Source organism: Bufo gargarizans, chromosome 6, assembly GCF_014858855.1.
Source record: "Bufo gargarizans isolate SCDJY-AF-19 chromosome 6, ASM1485885v1, whole genome shotgun sequence".
In the NCBI taxonomy this organism is placed as follows: domain Eukaryota; kingdom Metazoa; phylum Chordata; class Amphibia; order Anura; family Bufonidae; genus Bufo; species Bufo gargarizans.
In genome coordinates this window covers 317,727,207-317,750,725 of record NC_058085.1, presented here as the reverse complement: position 1 = coordinate 317,750,725, position 23,519 = coordinate 317,727,207, and the positions used below count along the sequence as shown (strand labels likewise).

General features: G+C 44.6%; 1 protein-coding gene and 2 long non-coding RNA genes across 3 annotated transcripts in view; 1 reads left to right on the top strand and 2 right to left on the bottom strand.

Annotated features, from left to right (window-relative positions):
* The window catches only part of LOC122942279 (beta-1,3-galactosyl-O-glycosyl-glycoprotein beta-1,6-N-acetylglucosaminyltransferase 7-like), an 81,825-nt gene that overhangs the window by 13,823 nt on the left and 44,483 nt on the right, over positions 1 to 23,519 (top strand). The window lies entirely within an intron of this gene.
* LOC122942280 lies at positions 4,373 to 11,102 on the bottom strand. Its single transcript, XR_006390536.1, has 3 exons — positions 10,777 to 11,102; positions 10,470 to 10,556; positions 4,373 to 5,127 (listed from the first exon to the last, which is right to left on the bottom strand). It is a non-coding gene; the product is annotated as an uncharacterized LOC122942280 (long non-coding RNA).
* On the bottom strand, positions 16,022 to 22,768 carry LOC122942281. Its single transcript, XR_006390537.1, has 3 exons — positions 22,442 to 22,768; positions 22,135 to 22,221; positions 16,022 to 16,776 (listed from the first exon to the last, which is right to left on the bottom strand). It is a non-coding gene; the product is annotated as an uncharacterized LOC122942281 (long non-coding RNA).

Here is a 23,519-nt window from a genome sequence, read left to right as displayed (position 1 = left end):
AGGTGGGTGTTGGATTTCCCACGACTCAGTTTCTTTTGGCACAGGTTGCAAATGGCATCGGTGTTGTCAGAGGCAGACACACAAATAAAATGCCACACTGCTGAGCTTTGCAATGACGGCATTCTGGTGGTGGCAACAGCATGCGTTGATTGGTGTGCTGTCTGGCTGACCACGGGTACCGATACATGCTGTCTGACTGTGCCACTAGCTCCTTGCGACGACCTCCCCCTGCTTCCAACTCGTCTCCTCCTTCTCTCTGTCTCCCCTTCTGAACTTTCCCCTATTCTTCTCTTCGAGCAGGCACCCACGGACACATCGTCATCATCAGCCACTTCACTTGTATCTGACACCTCAGCAAAGGAAGCAGCAGCGGGTACAACATCATCATCATCACACTGTACGTCCATGTGTGTAATGCTGCCTGACTGAGACATATCCCTGTTATCTACATCCTCTGGCAATAATGGTTGCGCATCACTAATTTCATCCAACTGATGTGTAAATAACTCCTCTGAGGGATCAAGTAAAGCGGCTTTGGTGGCTGTGTTGGTGGTGGCGGCGGCGGGCGGGAGAGTGGCAACTTGAGAGCAGGTGACCAAAGCTGAGCTGGAGGAGGATGGTGCGTCAAGGTTCTTAGTGGAAGCTGTTGAAGATTGGGTGTCCTGTGTAAGCCAGTCGACAATTTTCTCCGAATTTTTGGGGTTCAGGGTACGTGGCCTCTGAACACTGGGCATTATTCCAGGGCCAGTGGAAATCACAGCACCACGACCACGACAGCCCCTTCGGGGTGGCCTGCCTCTGCCTTTCATTTTTTTGGGGATAAGTGGTACTATGCGTGCAAGGTACTTTGCCACCCTATATAAGTGGTGGGCAGTGGGCACAGTACAGTCTGTGTGGGCCTGACACACACAGGCTTGCAAATGTGATTATGAAGGGTCAGACCATCCCTGATGAAGGAGCCCGACGGCTCAGAAACGCGTCGGATGAACTTTGATCTCTGGGAGCACCAGTAGCACTTCACGGTGACGTCACACGCACAGAAAATCCTGGACGCCGAATCTGTAGTCTGCTCCCTCGCACCACACAGCTACCGGCCAGAGCAGTGTGAATGCTGGTAGGTGAGCAGTGAAGATTTACTTTTCCTTACACTTCCCTACACACAGGAACGGGAACCCGGAACATTAATCTAGCCACTCCACTCGATTTGTTATATTTCTACCGACCAGCGCCAGTGTAAGTTTGTACCGTAAGGTAATTAACATTTAACCAAATGTTATTATATCACAGAAAAATTTTAAATATAATTTTTTTTTATCTGCAAGGTATTTGAGTGAATGACACCCTGTAACGGTATGAGTGGAGGCCTAGCCAGTGGCCACAGTACAGTCTGTGTGGGCCTGACACACACGGGCTTGCAAATGTGATTATATCACAAAAAAAAATTTAATTGAATTTTTTTATCTGCAAGGTATTTGAGTGAATGACACCCTGTAACGGTATGAGTGGAGGCCTAGCCAGTGGCCACATTACAGTCTGTGTGGGCCTGACACACATTATATCACAGAAAAATATTAAATAGAATTTTTTTTTTATCTGCGAGGTATTTTCTGTCACACCCTGTATGAATGGTGTGCACGTGCTGTCTGTGACTGAGCCTGCAGCCTCTCACACACGGGCAGCCAGGCAACTTCAGTATAAATAAATATATATATATATATATATGTATATATGAAAAAGAAAGAAAAAAAAAAAAGCAGACTGATGTACCAGCCCTGAAAAGGGCTGTTTGGGGTGCTGTCAGGATGCTGTCCTTACAGCAGAGGAGTCTGTGGAAACAGAACAATGCCCTAGTTAACGCTTTCCCTATTGAATCAGCAGCAGCAGCACTGTCCATCCTCTCACTGAGAATGCAGCTTCCGAATGGATGCTGTCCAGGAGGTGGGAGGGAGGGTCTGCTGCTGATTGGCTGGAATGTGTCTGCAGACTGTGAGGTACAGGGTCAAAGTTTACTCAATGATGATGTATAGGGGGCAGACCAAACATTGCATATGTTCGCCCACCGCGGCGAACGCGAACAAGCTATGTTCGCCGGGAACAGTTCGGGCCATCACTACTAACAAGCATATCTGGGACATCATTGGTCAGCAATTACAAAGGGAGCTTCCAGCAGTGGATCTTGATGATTTGCGTGCCCAAGTGCATTCAGTGTGGCAGAACATTCCTCAAACATCCATTAATAACCTCACTGATAGCATGCCAAGGAGTGTAAGTGCTTGTATTACTACGTTTGGCGCTCATACTCAATAAATTTAGATGTTTTGAATATTTTTTATTTTTCTTATAATTTGCATATCATTAACATGTCTATCAATCCTGTGATTTCCAACTCCACAACTTTCCCTTCTTAGTGTGGCAAGTTCAATGTTGAGGATTGTAGCTTCCAACCTTACTGGATGGAGTGGGACAGTCCCATATTTCAGGCACGGTCCTACCAAGGGCTACCAATCTCTAGCCTTCCTATTGTGTATCTATAGTGCAGGAGTTAGATTATGGGCTATTTTTCTCTAATAAATGACTAATTGTATCGCTTTCCCTCCTGGAGATCAGTTGTGTAATGATTGTGACAATACAGATCAGTGCGGCCCATAATAACAAAAGTGGGATAACAGGAGCTTTTTGTGGTTGTGCAGCATAATCTGCTGCCTGATCTGACATGGATGTGGAGAGATAAATCTGCATGCTGGGAGATACAGTCACCAAGAAAACAATCCAATGACCAGTGAGTATAGTGCATAGGTCCTATTCTAAATGGGACCCATGAACGGTACTCAATAAGAGACATTTCTTAAGCTAATTACACCACTCTTGTGAATGCCATATGTGAGCCATAATTTGCAACTTGTTAGGCTACTTTCACATTTGCGTTTGGTGCGGATCCATTCAGATAATACAACCGTCTGCATCCGTTCAGAACGCATCCGTTTGTATCATCTTTAAAGGGATCCTGTCATGTGGATATTTGAATATAATCTAACTAATTATATACAATCATTAACTACTAAAAAGTGCCTTAGATGTATTCACTTACCGGTGTGACAGATGGCTACCTCATAATATACACACAAAGATGCCGCATGCTAATGAGCTGATTCGAGTCCTGCGTATATTTAATTCAGAGCTATAGCCACTCCCCTGCTGCTGATTCATATGGAAACAAACTGTCATTCAGCAGCAGGTGGGCGGGGAGAGTCAGGAGCTCATGAATATTTATGACTCATCATTATCAGCTGGAGCTTTTCAATACAAGATGTTGGCAGATTGACTGGGTCAATTAAAGAAAGTGACCCAGCATTTTGCTAAGCGAATCAGTCACTTATTTATGTTGCCCTTAGTTAGGACACCATAAAACTGGTGACAGGTTCCCTTTAACATAGCCAAGACGGATCCGTTTTAAATTGTGTCATAGAAAACTGATCCGTTTTAGCTCAGTTTCGTCAGACGGACACCAAAATGCTGCAAGCAGCGTTTTGGTGTCCGCCTTCAGAGCGGAATGGAGACTAAACAGAGGAAAACTGATGCATTCCGAGAGGATCCTGCTCTATTCAGAATGCATTAGGACAAAACGGATCCATTCTGGACCACTTGTGAGAGCCCTGAACGGATCTCACAAACGGAAAGCCAAAAACGCCAGTGTGAAAGTAGCCTTAGGCTTCCCAACACTTTTCCGAAGTGGCGAGAAAAATTGGCAAGGCTTAGCGGAAGGGCTGTGGCTTCACACCGCTCGTTGTAGTCACCATGACTTTCTCCAGAAACTGGCAGAAGTTATAGCTGGTGTAGACTGCAGCTCCTGGTGCAGGGCAGAGATGCGCCTAATTTGTTAAGAAGCATCTCACGACAGTGCAGGGAGATCAAGAATGGTGTATGGACGCTCCAGTCTTGATATATTTCCCCCAATGGGTGTCAGACATGTCCTATGTCAGACCAAGTGTGAGAGAGGGGCTGGACAATCCCTTTCATTATAAAAAAGTTAACCTGTCCCTTCCAGTGCATTACAGAAATTTCTAGAGCCAGGCTTGGATTATAGGGTGGCTACTGTCCAAGGGCCTTCACTTTAATGCAGGGGTGCACAACCTGCGGCCCGGGGGCCACATGCGGCCCTTGATACCATTCTGTGTGGCCCCCAACCATCTGGTAACAGACATGTATGCCTATGTCTTGTGGCTGCCCACAAGTATTTTTTTGGTATTTCTCCCACGCGGAGCATGTTTCACGGAGCACACACAGGGGTGTGAAAGAATACCGTTGGATGAGCTATTGTATCTAAGCCCATCATGTGTCGCTCTCTAATAACTGGTCACTATATGAAGAGCAGTACAAGTAAATGACAGTTTAATGACCTATCACAAGGACATCACATTTTTATTGTACTTTTCTAAAGGGACATCCAACTCCTATTATCCACTGAGGTTTGTGAGCTGGGACAAGCAATGGCTGCAGTGCTCAGTACTACACTAGGCCTTCTTTGTCACCGCTCACATTTTCAGAAACTCTCTGGTTTTTCAGGCCTCCTGGTTACTATGACGGATTTGCTTCCAGAAGAGATGAAGATATTTGGGCCCACCTCACAAACATGCTCCGATTTTAAAAGTTGGAATACCCCTTTAAAAACAGGTCTGGGAACTACTAAACCATGAAATGAATTTGTATCTGCAGATGCACTCTATGCACGTGCCTCAATAACTGCACATGGAACACAGTGGCGTTGCAAAACTATTGACGCGCTTACACACACAATGTATGACTGAGGGCAGAAGACTGCCCCTTTAATATTTGGGCAAGGTCAAATCTCAGATAAAGCATTAATCCCATAAAAAGAAAAATACAATAAAAGTTCACAACACTTTATATAAATGTCTATTCTCAGTACAGTCGTGGTGAGGTCCAGTTCATTCACTTAGAAGTAATATGCCGTGTGGGTGACCCAGTTGGACGACTGATCCTTGGTGCGCTTGGCAGAGCTGTGGGAGGTGAAGATGGATTTGTATGCCTCAGACTTCCTGTCCACGCTTGGCAATGGCCTCTTAGCAGCAGATGATGATGATACAGCATTTTCTGATGACTTGGGTTCTGCAATGACAGACACCATAAAGAGCGGAGGATATATACATTATGTTTCCTTTACCAGTCCTAAATTACACCCTGTATTATACCCAAGAGCTGTACTCACTCTTCTGCTAGTGGAGTCACTGTGTACATACAGTGGATATAAAAAGTCTACACACCCCTGTTAAAATGTCAGGTTTCTGTGATGTAAAAAAAATGAGACAAAGATAAAAAAAAAAATCTGAACTTTTTCCACCTTTAACCACTTCAGCCCCGCTAGCTGAAACCCCCTTCATGACCAGAGCACTTTTTACACTTCGGCACTACACTACTTTCACCGTTTATCGCTCGGTCATGCAACTTACCACCCAAATGAATTTTACCTCCTTTTCTTCTCACTAATAGAGCTTTCATTTGGTGGTATTTCATTGCTGCTGACATTTTTACTTTTTTTGTTATTAATCGAAATGTAACGATTTTTTTGCAAAAAAATGACATTTTTCACTTTCAGCGGTAAAATTTTGCAAAAAAAAACGACATCCATATATAAATTTTTCGCTAAATTTATAGTTCTACATGTCTTTGATAAAAAAAATGTTTGGGCAAAAAAAAAAAAAAATGGTTTGGGTAAAAGTTATAGCGTTTACAAACTATGGTACAAAAATGTGAATTTCCGCTTTTTGAAGCAGCTCTGACTTTCTGAGCACCTGTCATGTTTCCTGAGGTTCTACAATGCCCAAACAGTAGAAAAACCCCACAAATGACCCCATTTCGGAAAGTAGACACCCTAAGGTATTCACTGATGGGCATAGTGAGTTCATAGAACTTTTTATTTTTTGTCACAAGTTAGCGGAAAATGATGATGATTTTTTATTTTTATTTTTTTCTTACAAAGTCTCATATTCCACTAACTTGCGACAAAAAATAAAAAATTCTAGGAACTCGCCATGCCCCTCACGGAATACCTTGGGGTGTCTTCTTTCCAAAATGGGGTCACTTGTGGCGTAGTTATACTGCCCTGGCAATTTAGGGGCCCAAATGTGTGAGAAGAACTTTGCAATCAAAATGTGTAAAAAATGGCCTGCGAAATCCTAAGGGTGCTTTTTGGAATGTGTGCCCCTTTGCCCACCTTGGCTGCAAAAAAGTGTCACACATCTGGTATCGCCGTACTCAGGAGAAGTTGGGGAATGTGTTTTGGGGTGTCATTTTACATATACCCATGCTGGGTGAGAGAAATATCTTGGCAAAAGACAACTTTTCCCATTTTTTTTATACAAAGTTGGCATTTGACCAAGATATTTATCTCACCCAGCATGGGTATATGTAAAATGACACCCCAAAACACATTCCCCAACTTCTCCTGAGTACGGCGATACCAGATGTGTGACACTTTTTTGCAGCCTAGATGCGCAAAGGTGCCCAAATTCCTTTTAGGAGGGCATTTTTAGACATTTGGATCCCAGACTTCTTCTCACGCTTTCAGGCCCCTAACATGCCAGGGCAGTATAAATACCCCACATGTGACCCCACTTTGGAAAGAAGACACCCCAAGGTATTCCGTGAGGGGCATGGCGAGTTCCTAGAATTTTTTTTTTTTTTGGCACAAGTTAGCGGAAATTGTTTTTTTTTTGTATTTTCTCACAAAGTCTCCCTTTCCGCTAACTTGGGACAAAAATTTCAATCTTTCATGGACTCAATATGCCCCTCACGGAATACCTTGGGGTGTCTTCTTTCCGAAATGGGGTCACATGTGGGGTATTTACACTGCCCAGGCATTTTAGGGCCCTAAAGCGTGAGAAGAAGTCTGGAATATAAATGTCTAAAAAATGTTTACGCATTTGGATTCCGTGAGGGGTATGGTGAGTTCATGTGACATTTTATTTTTTGACACAAGTTAGTGGAATATGAGACTTAGTAAGAAAAAACAAAAACAAACAAAAAATTTCCGCTAACTTGGGCCAAAAAAATTTCTGAATGGAGCCTTACAGGGGGTGATCAATGACAGGGGGGTGATCAGGGAGTCTATTTGGGGTGATAACCCCCCTGTCATTGATCACCCCCCTGTAATTCTCCATTCAGATGTCCGTATGATTTTTTACGGATCCACTGATACATGGATCGGATCCGCAAAACACATGCGGACCTCTGAATGGAGCCTTACAAAGGGGGGGGGGGGGGTGATCAATGACAGAGGGGTGATCACCCATATAGACTCCCTGATCACCCCCCTGTAAGGCTCCATTCAGACGTCCGTATGATTTTTACGGATCCACTGATACATGGATCGGATCCGCATAACACATGCGGACCTCTGAATGGAGCCTTACAGGGGGGTGATCAATGACAAGGGGGTGATCAATGACAGGGAAGTGATCAGGAAGTCTATGACAAGGGGGTGATCACGCATATAGACTTCCTGATCACTTCCCTGTCATTGATCACCCCCTTGTCATTGATCACCCCCCTGTAAGGCTCTATTCAGACGTCCGCATGTGTTTTGCGGATCCGATCCATGCATCAGTGGATCCGTAAAAATCATACGGACGTCTGAATGGAGCCTTACAGGGGGGTGATCAATGACAGGGAAGTGATCAGGAAGTCTATATGCGTGATCACCCCCTTGTCATTGATCACCCCCCTGTAAGGCTCCATTCAGACGTCCGCATGCGTTTTGCGGATCCGATCCATGTATCAGTGGATCTGTAAAAATCATACGGACATCTGAATGGAGCCTTACAGGGGGGTGATCAATGACAGGGGGTGATCAATGACAGGGAAGTGATCAGGAAGTCTATGTGCGTGATCACCCCCTTGTCATTGATCACCCCCCTGTAAGGCTCCATTCAGACGTCCGCATGTGTTTTGCGGATCCGATCTATGTATCAGTGGATCCGTAAAAATCATACGGACGTCTGAACGGAGCCTGACAGGGGGGTGATCAATGACAGGGGGGTGATCAGGGAGTCTATATGGGGTGATCAGTGGTGCATAAGGGGTTAAAAAGTGACAGGGGGGGGGGGGTGTAGTGTAGTGTAGTGTTTTCTGGTACTTTGCACAGCTACCTGTGTCCTCTGGTGGTCGATCCAAACAAAAGGGACCACCAGAGGACCAGGTAGCAGGTATATTAGACGCTGTTATCAAAACAGCGTCTAATATACCTGTGAGGGGTTAAAAAAATCAGATCTCCAGCCTGCCGGCGAGCAATCGCTGCTGGCAGGCTGGAGATCCACTCGCTTACCTTCCGTTCCTGTGAGCGCGCGCGCCTGTGTGCGCGCGTTCACAGGAAATCTCGTGTCTCGCGAGATGACGCGTATATGCGTCCAGGAGGAGTAAAGCAACCACCTCCCGGACGCATATCTGCGTACAGCGGTCGGGAGGTGGTTAATGTGACCTATAAACTGTACAACTCAATAGAAAAACAAACTTAAATCTTTTAGGTGGAGGGAAGAAAACAAAAAAAATAATGTGATTGCATAAGTGTGCACACTCTTATAACTGGGGATGTAGCTGTGTTCAGAATTAAGCAATCACAATAGTCAGCATACACCTGCCATCGTTTAAAGTGCCTCTGAATAACCCCAAATAAATTTCAGCTGTTCTAGTTGGTCTTTCCTGAAATTTTCTTAGTCGCATCCCACAGCAAAAGCCATGGTCCACAGAGAGCTTCCAAAGCATCAGAGGGATCTCATTGTTAAAAGGTATCAGTCAGGAGAAGGGTACAAAAGAACTTCCAAGGCATTAGATATACCATGGAACACAGTGAAGACAGTCATCATCAAGTGGAGAAAATATGGCACAACAGTGACATTACCAAGAACTGGACATCCCTCCAAAATTGATGAAAAGACGAGAAGAAAACTGGTCTGGGAGGCTACCAAGAGGCCTACAGCAACATTAACGGAGCTGCCGGAATATCTGGCAAGTACTGGCTATGTGGTACATGTGACTAAAATCTCCCGTATTCTTCGTATGTCTGGCCTATGGGGTACAGTGGTAAGACTAAAGCCTTTTCTTACGAAGAAAAACATCCAAGCCAGGCTACATTTTGCAAAAACACATCTGAAGTCTCCCAAAAGCATGTGGGAAAAGGTGTTATGGTCTGATGAAACCAAGGATGAACTTTTTGGCCACAATTCCAAAAGATATGTTTGGCGCAAAAACAACATTGCACATCACCAATAGAACACCATGCCCACAGTGAAGCATGGTGGTGGCAGCATCATGCTTTGGGGCTGTTTTTCTTCAGCTGGAACTGGGGCCTTAGATAAGCTAAAGGGAATTATGAATAGTTCCAAATACCAGTCAATATTGGCACAAAACCTTCAGGCTTCTGCTAGAAAGCTGAACATGAAGAGGAACTTCATCTTTCAGCATGACAACGACCCAAAGCATACATCCAAATCAACAAAGGAATGGCTTCACCAGAAGAAGAATAAAGTTTTGGAATGGCCCAGCCAGAGCCCAAACCTGAATCCGATTGGAAATCTGTGGGGTGATCTGAAGAGGGCTGTGCACAGGAGACGCCCTCACAATCTGACAGATTTAGAGTGTTTTTGCAAAGAAGAGTGGGCAAATCTTGCCAAGTCAAAATGTGCCATGCTGATAGACTCATACCCAAAAAAAAGAGTGCTGTAATAAAATAAAAAGGTGCTTCAAAAAAGTATTAGTTTAAGGGTGTGCACACGTATGCAACCATATTATTTTATTTTTTAGTTTTTCTTCCCTCTACCTAAAAGATTTCAGTTTGTTTTACAATTGAGTTTATTGGTCACATTAAAAGGTGAAAAAAAAGTTCTGAAATGATTTATCTTGGTCTAATTTTTTTACATCATAGAAACCTAACATTTTAACAGGGGTGTGTAGACTTTATATATCGACTGTATATTACAATACTTATCGTACACTGATCCTAAATTACAGGCTGTAATATACTCCAGAGCAGCACTCACTATTCTGCAGGTGGAGTCACCATGTACATACTATTACATATCTTGTACTGATCCTGATTTATACTCCAGAGCTGCGCCCACAATTCAGCTACTTGTTCGTGGAAACAGCCAGCAAGTTTATCTATCGTCAGGCACACGCTATCATTTTAGATGACCCCCTATAATGCAGGGGGCAGTTTCCTACATCAGATGCCTGTACAGTGCCCGGTAGAATTATGAAGTCTCCCAGAATGCCAAGGAAAAAAGATCTGTGAATGCACCGAACAAGCAGGGGATGCTGGGAGCTGTGATTTCTAAAAAGTGCAGAAACATGTTATGCTTATATATACACACAAACTAAAATCCGTCTAATCGGCCATCTTTAGATTTAGATCAATCAAATCAGGTCAATGATGAACGTTTTCTTCTCAGGCTTACCACTGGATTCAGTGCTGGACACAAAACTGATTTTATCCCTTGCATTGGTTTTGGTCCCATTTGTGATTCCGGAGGGTCCTGCAGCTACTAAAAACAAAAACAAAAACTATTAGGAACACGTTAGCCCTTAATCCAGAGTACTGGCTAATACTGGAGTACCAGGAATATATCTGATAGGGCTGCACAAACCCGTGTCGCCAACATTTGAGTGCTCTTCAATGATGGCGCACTATTGTTAATATCTTCCATGAACGTTGGTGCTTTGTGGCTCTTAGGAGGAAAATACATCCAGTCCCTGCAGTCTTACCTTCCTGTGTAGGGCCATTTGCTGCGATGCTTTCAGCTGGTTTTGTCTTCTTGGATTTCTAGAGGCACAGAGGATTTCAGCATTATAATATCATACATATATATTATACTTCTGTTATCAGAATAGTTTCCCTTATGAGTAGGAGAGATCGATAGAGCTGGCCCGAGGGTCCGTCTGCAGACACAGCAGGCCGCATTTAGTCACAGTTCAGTAACAATGGGGATGTCCCTCCACATTTACTAACACGATAACCCTTGTCAAGTTTAATTATTGTGCAAAGTTTAATTGTTCACACTTTTCAAGATCTCTGCTTGCTGGCAGCGCTTGGATGCATACTTTGATTAGTAACAGAAAGAAACTCTAGTTAGCTACAAAGCATCACACCTTAAAGGGGTTCTGCCACGATTAATGTAAAAATGAAAAATCGGACATCATACATGATAATCTCTTTCCAGCAAAGCTAGATCCAGCCCTGTACCTCACATGGATCCAGAGGTCTCCCCAATCATTGTTCCAATCTCTCTGCTAGATTTATATTAGGGCTCTTTCACACCTGCGTTATTGTCTTCCGGCATAGAGTTCCGTCGTCGGGGCTCTATGCCGGAAGAATCCTGATCAGTTTTATCCTAATGCATTCTGAATGGAGTGAAATCCGTTCAGGATGCATCAGGATGTCTTCGGAACGGAACGTTTTTTGGCCGGAGAAAATACCGCAGCATGCTGCGCTTTTTGCTCCGGCCCAAAAAACTGAAGACTTGCCGCAAGGCCGGATCCGGAATGAATGCACATTGAAAGGCATTGATCCGGATCCGGCCTTAAGCTAAACGTCGTTTCGGCGCATTTCCGGATCCGACGTTTAGCTTTTTTAGAGTGGTTACCATGGCTGCCGGGACGCTAAAGTCCTGGCAGCCATGGTAAAGTGTAGTGGGGAGCAGCATACTTACCATCCGTGCGGCTCCCGGGGCGCTCCAGAGTGACGTCAGGGCGCCCCAGGCGCATGGATGACGTGATCGCATGGCACGTCATCCATGTGCATGGGGCGCTCTGACGTCACTCTGGAGCTCCCCGGGAGCCGCACGGATGGTAAGTATACCGCTCCCTGCTCCTACTATGGCAACCAGGACTTTAATAGCGTCCTGGGTGCCATAGTAACACTGAAAGCATTTTGAAGACGGATCCGTCTTCAAATGCCTTCAGTACACTTGCGTTTTTCCGGATCCGGCGTGTAATTCCGGCAAGTGGAGTACACGCCGGATCCGGACAACGAAAGGGTGAAAGAGGCCTTAAGCTGGCAGCTCAGGGGGCATATCCTTTCTGCTGCAGATCTCTCCCCCTCACAGCTCAGGAGGCAGTCGAAGGATGGAACTGAGCATGTCCATCCACCTCAGCGACATGGACAAAGAAATAAGAAAAAGAACAAACTGCAGGTGGCGCCATACAGATACATGTTTACGCGTTTTAATACTGACTTTTTTTTTAAACCTTTGAGGAAAAAAGGCTTTTTTTTTTTTTATAACCATATTCTGACCCCTAAAATTTTTTGGTAGCTATGTGTACGGGGCTGTGTGTGGGCTCATTTTTTGCGGGACGATCTGTTCTTTTCAGTGATACCGTTTTGATGTGTGTGCGCGACTTTTTGATCACTTTTTATTAAACAATTATTGGGTAGTTGAAGTGACAATAAATGGCAAATTGGCAGTTTTTATTATTTTTCCCCGTTACGTCATTTGCCGTATGCCATTAATATTGTTATATTTTAATAGTATGGGCATTTTCGCACGCAGCAATGCCCATGATGTTTTTTTATTTTATTGGTTAAGTACTTTTATTTTAATTTTAAGGAAACGTGGGTGATTTCAACGTTTATGTCACCGGGAGCAGGCAGTTTCAGAGAACAGCCAGATGAAGGCCCCCGCCGGCTGTTCTCGGAACTGCCTGCTCCCGCTGACCGCATTTGATTTCAGACCGGCTCGCGCACAGGCACAGGTAAGGACTTACCTGCGCCTCGCCGGACTTGTGAGAAAAGATGCCAGCCCGCATGTGTTCGCGTGCGAACAATGTGAACTGGCCATCACTGTTCATTTGCACTATATCAATATAAGGCTGCCACCTAGTGGCCTGTATTGATATATACATCTAATTGAGTCTAAAGTCTGCTTGAGGCTTCGGTCAATTAGCTTAAAGGGGTTCTTCACTTTCATTTAACTGATGATCTATCCTCTGGATAGATCATCAGCTTCTGATCGGCGGGGGTCCGACACCCGGGACCCCCGCCGATCAGCTGTTTGAGAAGGCAGCGGCGCTCCAGCAGCGCCGCGGCCTTCTCACTGTTTACCGCCGGGCCGCCCGCCCACTGACGTCACGACTTGTATCAACTAGAGTGGGCGCGGCTAAGCTCCATTCAAGTGAACAGAGCTTAGCCGCACCCACTCTAGTTGATACAAGTCGTGACGTCAGTGGGCGGGCGGCCCGGCGGTAAACAGTGAGAAGGCCGCGGCGCTGCTGGAGCGCCGCTGCCTTCTCAAACAGCTGATCGGCGGGGGTCCCGGGTGTCGGACCCCCGCCGATCAGAAGCTGATGATCTATCCAGAGGATAGATCATCAGTTAAATGAAAGTGAAGAACCCCTTTAAGGTAACAGGACCCCCAATCTCAGCCAGGCAACGCCGTTACCGGACGCGCGCGACTTCCGGTTCCGGTCTGCGCAAATGTCGTGGTCACATTTGACCATGGCATCTGAAAGGTAAGATGTATGCGATCAGCCTTATGGTCTCTGCATGTTTAGGGATTGGACCCATGATGTACAGCTACGTCATGGGTTCTTAAAGGGTTAAAGAGGCTCTACACACTCCCCCTTCCCTTGATTGACAGGGCTAGACATCAGTATGCTGACAGCAGAGCTGTAGCCTAGCATCTACATATCATATACTCCATGTACCATAGTTTCACAACACCTCAGAAAGCCAATATACATATTACCTCTTTATTCACAAGTTTAACCCCTTCAGGACCCAGCCATTTTTTGCAAATCTGACATGTGCCACTTTATGTGGTGATAATTTTAAAACGCTTTTACTTATCCATGCCATTCTGAGACCGTTTTCTCGTCACATATAGTACTTCATGACCGTGGTAAATTTGAGTCAAAATATTTCATTTTTATTTATAAAAAAAATATATGAACTTTACCAAAAATTTGGAAAAAATTAGCAATTTTCTAAATTTCAATTTCTCTGCTTTTAAAACAGATGGTGATACTTCCTAAAATAGTTATTACTTTACATTTCCCATATGTCTACTTCATGTCTGGATCATTTTGTAAATGACATTTTCTTTTTTTGGGACATTAGAAGGCTTAGGGCTCTTTCACACTTGCGTTCTTTTCTTCCGGCATAGAGTTCCGTCGTCGGGGCTCTATGCCGGAAGAATCCTTATCAGTTTTATCCTAATGCATTCTGAATGGAGTGAAATCCATTCAGGATGCATCAGGATGTCTTCAGTTCCGGACCGGAACGTTTTTTGGCCGGAGAAAATACTGCAGCATGCTGCACTTTTTGCTCCGGCCAAAAATCCTGAAGACTTGCCGCAAGGCCGGATCCGGAATTATTGCCCATTGAAAGGCATTGATCCGGATCCGGCCTTAAGCTAAACGTCGTTTCGGCGCATTGCCGGATCCGACGTTTAGCTTTTTCTCAATGGTTACCATGGCTGCCGGGATGCTAAAGTCCTGGCAGCCATGGTAAAGTGTAGTGGGGAGCAGCATACTTACCGTCCGTGCGGCTCCAGGGGCGCTCCAGAGTGACGTCAGGGCGCCCCAAGCGCATGGATCCCGTGATCGCATGGCACGTCATCCATGCGCATGGGGCGCTCTGACATCATTCAGGAGCGCCCCGGGAGCCGCACGGACGGTAACTATGCTGCTCCCCCGCTCCCCACTACTACTATGGCAACCAGGACTTTAATAGCGTCCTGGCTGCCATAGTAACACAAAGCATTTTGAAGACGGATCAGTCTTCAAATGCTTTCAGTTCACTTGCGTTTTTCCGGATCCGGCGTGTAATTCCGGCAAGTGGAGTACACGCCGGATCCGGACAACGCAAGTGTAAAAGAGGCCTTAGAAGTTTAGAAGCAAATCTTGAAATTTTACAGAAAATTTTCAAAACCCACTTTTTAAAAGGACCAGTTCAGGTCTGAAGTCACTGTGGGGCTTACATAATGGAAACCACCCATAAATGGCCCCATTTTAGAAACTACACCCCTCAAGGTATTCAAAACTGATTTAACAAACTTTCTTAACCCTTTAGGTGTTCCACAAGAATTAAAGAAAAACGTAGATGAAATTTCAGAATTCGTTTTAGCTCAGTTTCGTCAGACGGACACCAAAATGCTGCAAGCAGCGTTTTGGTGTCCGCCTTCAGAGCGGAATGGAGACTAAACAGAGGAAAACTGATGCATTCCGAGAGGATCCTGCTCTATTCAGAATGCATTAGGACAAAACGGATCCATTCTGGACCACTTGTGAGAGCCCTGAACGGATCTCACAAACGGAAAGCCAAAAACGCCAGTGTGAAAGTAGCCTTAGGCTTCCCAACACTTTTCCGAAGTGGCGAGAAAAATTGGCAAGGCTTAGCGGAAGGGCTGTGGCTTCACACCGCTCGTTGTAGTCACCATGACTTTCTCCAGAAACTGGCAGAAGTTATAGCTGGTGTAGACTGCAGCTCCTGGTGCAGGGCAGAGATGCGCCTAATTTGTTAAGAAGCATCTCACGACAGTGCAGGGAGATCAAGAATGGTGTATGGACGCTCCAGTCTTGATATATTTCCCCCAATGGGTGTCAGACATGTCCTATGTCAGACCAAGTGTGAGAGAGGGGCTGGACAATCCCTTTCATTATAAAAAAGTTAACCTGTCCCTTCCAGTGCATTACAGAAATTTCTAGAGCCAGGCTTGGATTATAGGGTGGCTACTGTCCAAGGGCCTTCACTTTAATGCAGGGGTGCACAACCTGCGGCCCGGGGGCCACATGCGGCCCTTGATACCATTCTGTGTGGCCCCCAACCATCTGGTAACAGACATGTATGCCTATGTCTTGTGGCTGCCCACAAGTATTTTTTTGGTATTTCTCCCACGCGGAGCATGTTTCACGGAGCACACACAGGGGTGTGAAAGAATACCGTTGGATGAGCTATTGTATCTAAGCCCATCATGTGTCGCTCTCTAATAACTGGTCACTATATGAAGAGCAGTACAAGTAAATGACAGTTTAATGACCTATCACAAGGACATCACATTTTTATTGTACTTTTCTAAAGGGACATCCAACTCCTATTATCCACTGAGGTTTGTGAGCTGGGACAAGCAATGGCTGCAGTGCTCAGTACTACACTAGGCCTTCTTTGTCACCGCTCACATTTTCAGAAACTCTCTGGTTTTTCAGGCCTCCTGGTTACTATGACGGATTTGCTTCCAGAAGAGATGAAGATATTTGGGCCCACCTCACAAACATGCTCCGATTTTAAAAGTTGGAATACCCCTTTAAAAACAGGTCTGGGAACTACTAAACCATGAAATGAATTTGTATCTGCAGATGCACTCTATGCACGTGCCTCAATAACTGCACATGGAACACAGTGGCGTTGCAAAACTATTGACGCGCTTACACACACAATGTATGACTGAGGGCAGAAGACTGCCCCTTTAATATTTGGGCAAGGTCAAATCTCAGATAAAGCATTAATCCCATAAAAAGAAAAATACAATAAAAGTTCACAACACTTTATATAAATGTCTATTCTCAGTACAGTCGTGGTGAGGTCCAGTTCATTCACTTAGAAGTAATATGCCGTGTGGGTGACCCAGTTGGACGACTGATCCTTGGTGCGCTTGGCAGAGCTGTGGGAGGTGAAGATGGATTTGTATGCCTCAGACTTCCTGTCCACGCTTGGCAATGGCCTCTTAGCAGCAGATGATGATGATACAGCATTTTCTGATGACTTGGGTTCTGCAATGACAGACACCATAAAGAGCGGAGGATATATACATTATGTTTCCTTTACCAGTCCTAAATTACACCCTGTATTATACCCAAGAGCTGTACTCACTCTTCTGCTAGTGGAGTCACTGTGTACATACAGTGGATATAAAAAGTCTACACACCCCTGTTAAAATGTCAGGTTTCTGTGATGTAAAAAAAATGAGACAAAGATAAAAAAAAAAATCTGAACTTTTTCCACCTTTAACCACTTCAGCCCCGCTAGCTGAAACCCCCTTCATGACCAGAGCACTTTTTACACTTCGGCACTACACTACTTTCACCGTTTATCGCTCGGTCATGCAACTTACCACCCAAATGAATTTTACCTCCTTTTCTTCTCACTAATAGAGCTTTCATTTGGTGGTATTTCATTGCTGCTGACATTTTTACTTTTTTTGTTATTAATCGAAATGTAACGATTTTTTTGCAAAAAAATGACATTTTTCACTTTCAGCGGTAAAATTTTGCAAAAAAAAACGACATCCATATATAAATTTTTCGCTAAATTTATAGTTCTACATGTCTTTGATAAAAAAAATGTTTGGGCAAAAAAAAAAAAAATGGTTTGGGTAAAAGTTATAGCGTTTACAAACTATGGTACAAAAATGTGAATTTCCGCTTTTTGAAGCAGCTCTGACTTTCTGAGCACCTGTCATGTTTCCTGAGGTTCTACAATGCCCAAACAGTAGAAAAACCCCACAAATGACCCCATTTCGGAAAGTAGACACCCTAAGGTATTCACTGATGGGCATAGTGAGTTCATAGAACTTTTTATTTTTTGTCACAAGTTAGCGGAAAATGATGATGATTTTTTATTTTTATTTTTTTCTTACAAAGTCTCATATTCCACTAACTTGCGACAAAAAATAAAAAATTCTAGGAACTCGCCATGCCCCTCACGGAATACCTTGGGGTGTCTTCTTTCCAAAATGGGGTCACTTGTGGCGTAGTTATACTGCCCTGGCAATTTAGGGGCCCAAATGTGTGAGAAGAACTTTGCAATCAAAATGTGTAAAAAATGGCCTGCGAAATCCTAAGGGTGTTTTTTGGAATGTGTGCCCCTTTGCCCACCTTGGCTGCAAAAAAGTGTCACACATCTGGTATCGCCGTACTCAGGAGAAGTTGGGGAATGTGTTTTGGGGTGTCATTTTACATATACCCATGCTGGGTGAGAGAAATATCTTGGCAAAAGACAACTTTTCCCATTTTTTTTATACAAAGTTGGCATTTGACCAAGATATTTATCTCACCCAGCATGGGTATATGTAAAATGACACCCCAAAACACATTCCCCAACTTCTCCTGAGTACGGCGATACCAGATGTGTGACACTTTTTTGCAGCCTAGATGCGCAAAGGTGCCCAAATTCCTTTTAGGAGGGCATTTTTAGACATTTGGATCCCAGACTTCTTCTCACGCTTTCAGGCCCCTAACATGCCAGGGCAGTATAAATACCCCACATGTGACCCCACTTTGGAAAGAAGACACCCCAAGGTATTCCGTGAGGGGCATGGCGAGTTCCTAGAATTTTTTTTTTTTTTGGCACAAGTTAGCGGAAATTGTTTTTTTTTTGTATTTTCTCACAAAGTCTCCCTTTCCGCTAACTTGGGACAAAAATTTCAATCTTTCATGGACTCAATATGCCCCTCACGGAATACCTTGGGGTGTCTTCTTTCCAAAATGGGGTCACATGTGGGGTATTTACACTGCCCAGGCATTTTAGGGCCCTAAAGCGTGAGAAGAAGTCTGGAATATAAATGTCTAAAAAATGTTTACGCATTTGGATTCCGTGAGGGGTATGGTGAGTTCATGTGACATTTTATTTTTTGACACAAGTTAGTGGAATATGAGACTTAGTAAGAAAAAACAAAACAAACAAAAAATTTCCGCTAACTTGGGCCAAAAAAATTTCTGAATGGAGCCTTACAGGGGGTGATCAATGACAGGGGGTGATCAATGACAGGGGGGTGATCAGGGAGTCTATATGGGGTGATAACCCCCCTGTCATTGATCACCCCCCTGTAATTCTCCATTCAGATGTCCGTATGATTTTTTACGGATCCACTGATACATGGATCGGATCCGCAAAACACATGCGGACCTCTGAATGGAGCCTTACAAAGGGGGGGGGGGGGGGTGATCAATGACAGAGGGGTGATCACCCATATAGACTCCCTGATCACCCCCCTGTAAGGCTCCATTCAGACGTCCGTATGATTTTTACGGATCCACTGATACATGGATCGGATCCGCATAACACATGCGGACCTCTGAATGGAGCCTTACAGGGGGGTGATCAATGACAAGGGGGTGATCAATGACAGGGAAGTGATCAGGAAGTCTATGACAAGGGGGTGATCACGCATATAGACTTCCTGATCACTTCCCTGTCATTGATCACCCCCTTGTCATTGATCACCCCCCTGTAAGGCTCTATTCAGACGTCCGCATGTGTTTTGCGGATCCGATCCATGCATCAGTGGATCCGTAAAAATCATACGGACGTCTGAATGGAGCCTTACAGGGGGGTGATCAATGACAGGGAAGTGATCAGGAAGTCTATATGCGTGATCACCCCCTTGTCATTGATCACCCCCCTGTAAGGCTCCATTCAGACGTCCGCATGCGTTTTGCGGATCCGATCCATGTATCAGTGGATCTGTAAAAATCATACGGACATCTGAATGGAGCCTTACAGGGGGGTGATCAATGACAGGGGGTGATCAATGACAGGGAAGTGATCAGGAAGTCTATGTGCGTGATCACCCCCTTGTCATTGATCACCCCCCTGTAAGGCTCCATTCAGACGTCCGCATGTGTTTTGCGGATCCGATCTATGTATCAGTGGATCCGTAAAAATCATACGGACGTCTGAACGGAGCCTGACAGGGGGGTGATCAATGACAGGGGGGTGATCAGGGAGTCTATATGGGGTGATCAGTGGTGCATAAGGGGTTAAAAAGTGACAGGGGGGGGGGGGTGTAGTGTAGTGTAGTGTTTTCTGGTACTTTGCACAGCTACCTGTGTCCTCTGGTGGTCGATCCAAACAAAAGGGACCACCAGAGGACCAGGTAGCAGGTATATTAGACGCTGTTATCAAAACAGCGTCTAATATACCTGTGAGGGGTTAAAAAAATCAGATCTCCAGCCTGCCGGCGAGCAATCGCTGCTGGCAGGCTGGAGATCCACTCGCTTACCTTCCGTTCCTGTGAGCGCGCGCGCCTGTGTGCGCGCGTTCACAGGAAATCTCGTGTCTCGCGAGATGACGCGTATATGCGTCCAGGAGGAGTAAAGCAACCACCTCCCGGACGCATATCTGCGTACAGCGGTCGGGAGGTGGTTAATGTGACCTATAAACTGTACAACTCAATAGAAAAACAAACTTAAATCTTTTAGGTGGAGGGAAGAAAACAAAAAAAATAATGTGATTGCATAAGTGTGCACACTCTTATAACTGGGGATGTAGCTGTGTTCAGAATTAAGCAATCACAATAGTCAGCATACACCTGCCATCGTTTAAAGTGCCTCTGAATAACCCCAAATAAATTTCAGCTGTTCTAGTTGGTCTTTCCTGAAATTTTCTTAGTCGCATCCCACAGCAAAAGCCATGGTCCACAGAGAGCTTCCAAAGCATCAGAGGGATCTCATTGTTAAAAGGTATCAGTCAGGAGAAGGGTACAAAAGAACTTCCAAGGCATTAGATATACCATGGAACACAGTGAAGACAGTCATCATCAAGTGGAGAAAATATGGCACAACAGTGACATTACCAAGAACTGGACATCCCTCCAAAATTGATGAAAAGACGAGAAGAAAACTGGTCTGGGAGGCTACCAAGAGGCCTACAGCAACATTAACGGAGCTGCCGGAATATCTGGCAAGTACTGGCTATGTGGTACATGTGACTAAAATCTCCCGTATTCTTCGTATGTCTGGCCTATGGGGTACAGTGGTAAGACTAAAGCCTTTTCTTACGAAGAAAAACATCCAAGCCAGGCTACATTTTGCAAAAACACATCTGAAGTCTCCCAAAAGCATGTGGGAAAAGGTGTTATGGTCTGATGAAACCAAGGATGAACTTTTTGGCCACAATTCCAAAAGATATGTTTGGCGCAAAAACAACATTGCACATCACCAATAGAACACCATGCCCACAGTGAAGCATGGTGGTGGCAGCATCATGCTTTGGGGCTGTTTTTCTTCAGCTGGAACTGGGGCCTTAGATAAGCTAAAGGGAATTATGAATAGTTCCAAATACCAGTCAATATTGGCACAAAACCTTCAGGCTTCTGCTAGAAAGCTGAACATGAAGAGGAACTTCATCTTTCAGCATGACAACGACCCAAAGCATACATCCAAATCAACAAAGGAATGGCTTCACCAGAAGAAGAATAAAGTTTTGGAATGGCCCAGCCAGAGCCCAAACCTGAATCCGATTGGAAATCTGTGGGGTGATCTGAAGAGGGCTGTGCACAGGAGACGCCCTCACAATCTGACAGATTTAGAGTGTTTTTGCAAAGAAGAGTGGGCAAATCTTGCCAAGTCAAAATGTGCCATGCTGATAGACTCATACCCAAAAAAAAGAGTGCTGTAATAAAATAAAAAGGTGCTTCAAAAAAGTATTAGTTTAAGGGTGTGCACACGTATGCAACCATATTATTTTATTTTTTAGTTTTTCTTCCCTCTACCTAAAAGATTTCAGTTTGTTTTACAATTGAGTTTATTGGTCACATTAAAAGGTGAAAAAAAAGTTCTGAAATGATTTATCTTGGTCTAATTTTTTTACATCATAGAAACCTAACATTTTAACAGGGGTGTGTAGACTTTATATATCGACTGTATATTACAATACTTATCGTACACTGATCCTAAATTACAGGCTGTAATATACTCCAGAGCAGCACTCACTATTCTGCAGGTGGAGTCACCATGTACATACTATTACATATCTTGTACTGATCCTGATTTATACTCCAGAGCTGCGCCCACAATTCAGCTACTTGTTCGTGGAAACAGCCAGCAAGTTTATCTATCGTCAGGCACACGCTATCATTTTAGATGACCCCCTATAATGCAGGGGGCAGTTTCCTACATCAGATGCCTGTACAGTGCCCGGTAGAATTATGAAGTCTCCCAGAATGCCAAGGAAAAAAGATCTGTGAATGCACCGAACAAGCAGGGGATGCTGGGAGCTGTGATTTCTAAAAAGTGCAGAAACATGTTATGCTTATATATACACACAAACTAAAATCCGTCTAATCGGCCATCTTTAGATTTAGATCAATCAAATCAGGTCAATGATGAACGTTTTCTTCTCAGGCTTACCACTGGATTCAGTGCTGGACACAAAACTGATTTTATCCCTTGCATTGGTTTTGGTCCCATTTGTGATTCCGGAGGGTCCTGCAGCTACTAAAAACAAAAACAAAAACTATTAGGAACACGTTAGCCCTTAATCCAGAGTACTGGCTAATACTGGAGTACCAGGAATATATCTGATAGGGCTGCACAAACCCGTGTCGCCAACATTTGAGTGCTCTTCAATGATGGCGCACTATTGTTAATATCTTCCATGAACGTTGGTGCTTTGTGGCTCTTAGGAGGAAAATACATCCAGTCCCTGCAGTCTTACCTTCCTGTGTAGGGCCATTTGCTGCGATGCTTTCAGCTGGTTTTGTCTTCTTGGATTTCTAGAGGCACAGAGGATTTCAGCATTATAATATCATACATATATATTATACTTCTGTTATCAGAATAGTTTCCCTTATGAGTAGGAGAGATCGATAGAGCTGGCCCGAGGGTCCGTCTGCAGACACAGCAGGCCGCATTTAGTCACAGTTCAGTAACAATGGGGATGTCCCTCCACATTTACTAACACGATAACCCTTGTCAAGTTTAATTATTGTGCAAAGTTTAATTGTTCACACTTTTCAAGATCTCTGCTTGCTGGCAGCGCTTGGATGCATACTTTGATTAGTAACAGAAAGAAACTCTAGTTAGCTACAAAGCATCACACCTTAAAGGGGTTCTGCCACGATTAATGTAAAAATGAAAAATCGGACATCATACATGATAATCTCTTTCCAGCAAAGCTAGATCCAGCCCTGTACCTCACATGGATCCAGAGGTCTCCCCAATCATTGTTCCAATCTCTCTGCTAGATTTATATTAGGGCTCTTTCACACCTGCGTTATTGTCTTCCGGCATAGAGTTCCGTCGTCGGGGCTCTATGCCGGAAGAATCCTGATCAGTTTTATCCTAATGCATTCTGAATGGAGTGAAATCCGTTCAGGATGCATCAGGATGTCTTCGGAACGGAACGTTTTTTGGCCGGAGAAAATACCGCAGCATGCTGCGCTTTTGCTCCGGCCCAAAAAACTGAAGACTTGCCGCAAGGCCGGATCCGGAATGAATGCACATTGAAAGGCATTGATCCGGATCCGGCCTTAAGCTAAACGTCGTTTCGGCGCATTTCCGGATCCGACGTTTAGCTTTTTAGAGTGGTTACCATGGCTGCCGGGACGCTAAAGTCCTGGCAAGCCATGGTAAAGTGTAGTGGGGAGCAGCATACTTACCATCCGTGCGGCTCCCGGGGCGCTCCAGAGTGACGTCAGGGCGCCCCAGGCGCATGGATGACGTGATCGCATGGCACGTCATCCATGTGCATGGGGCGCTCTGACGTCACTCTGGAGCTCCCCGGGAGCCGCACG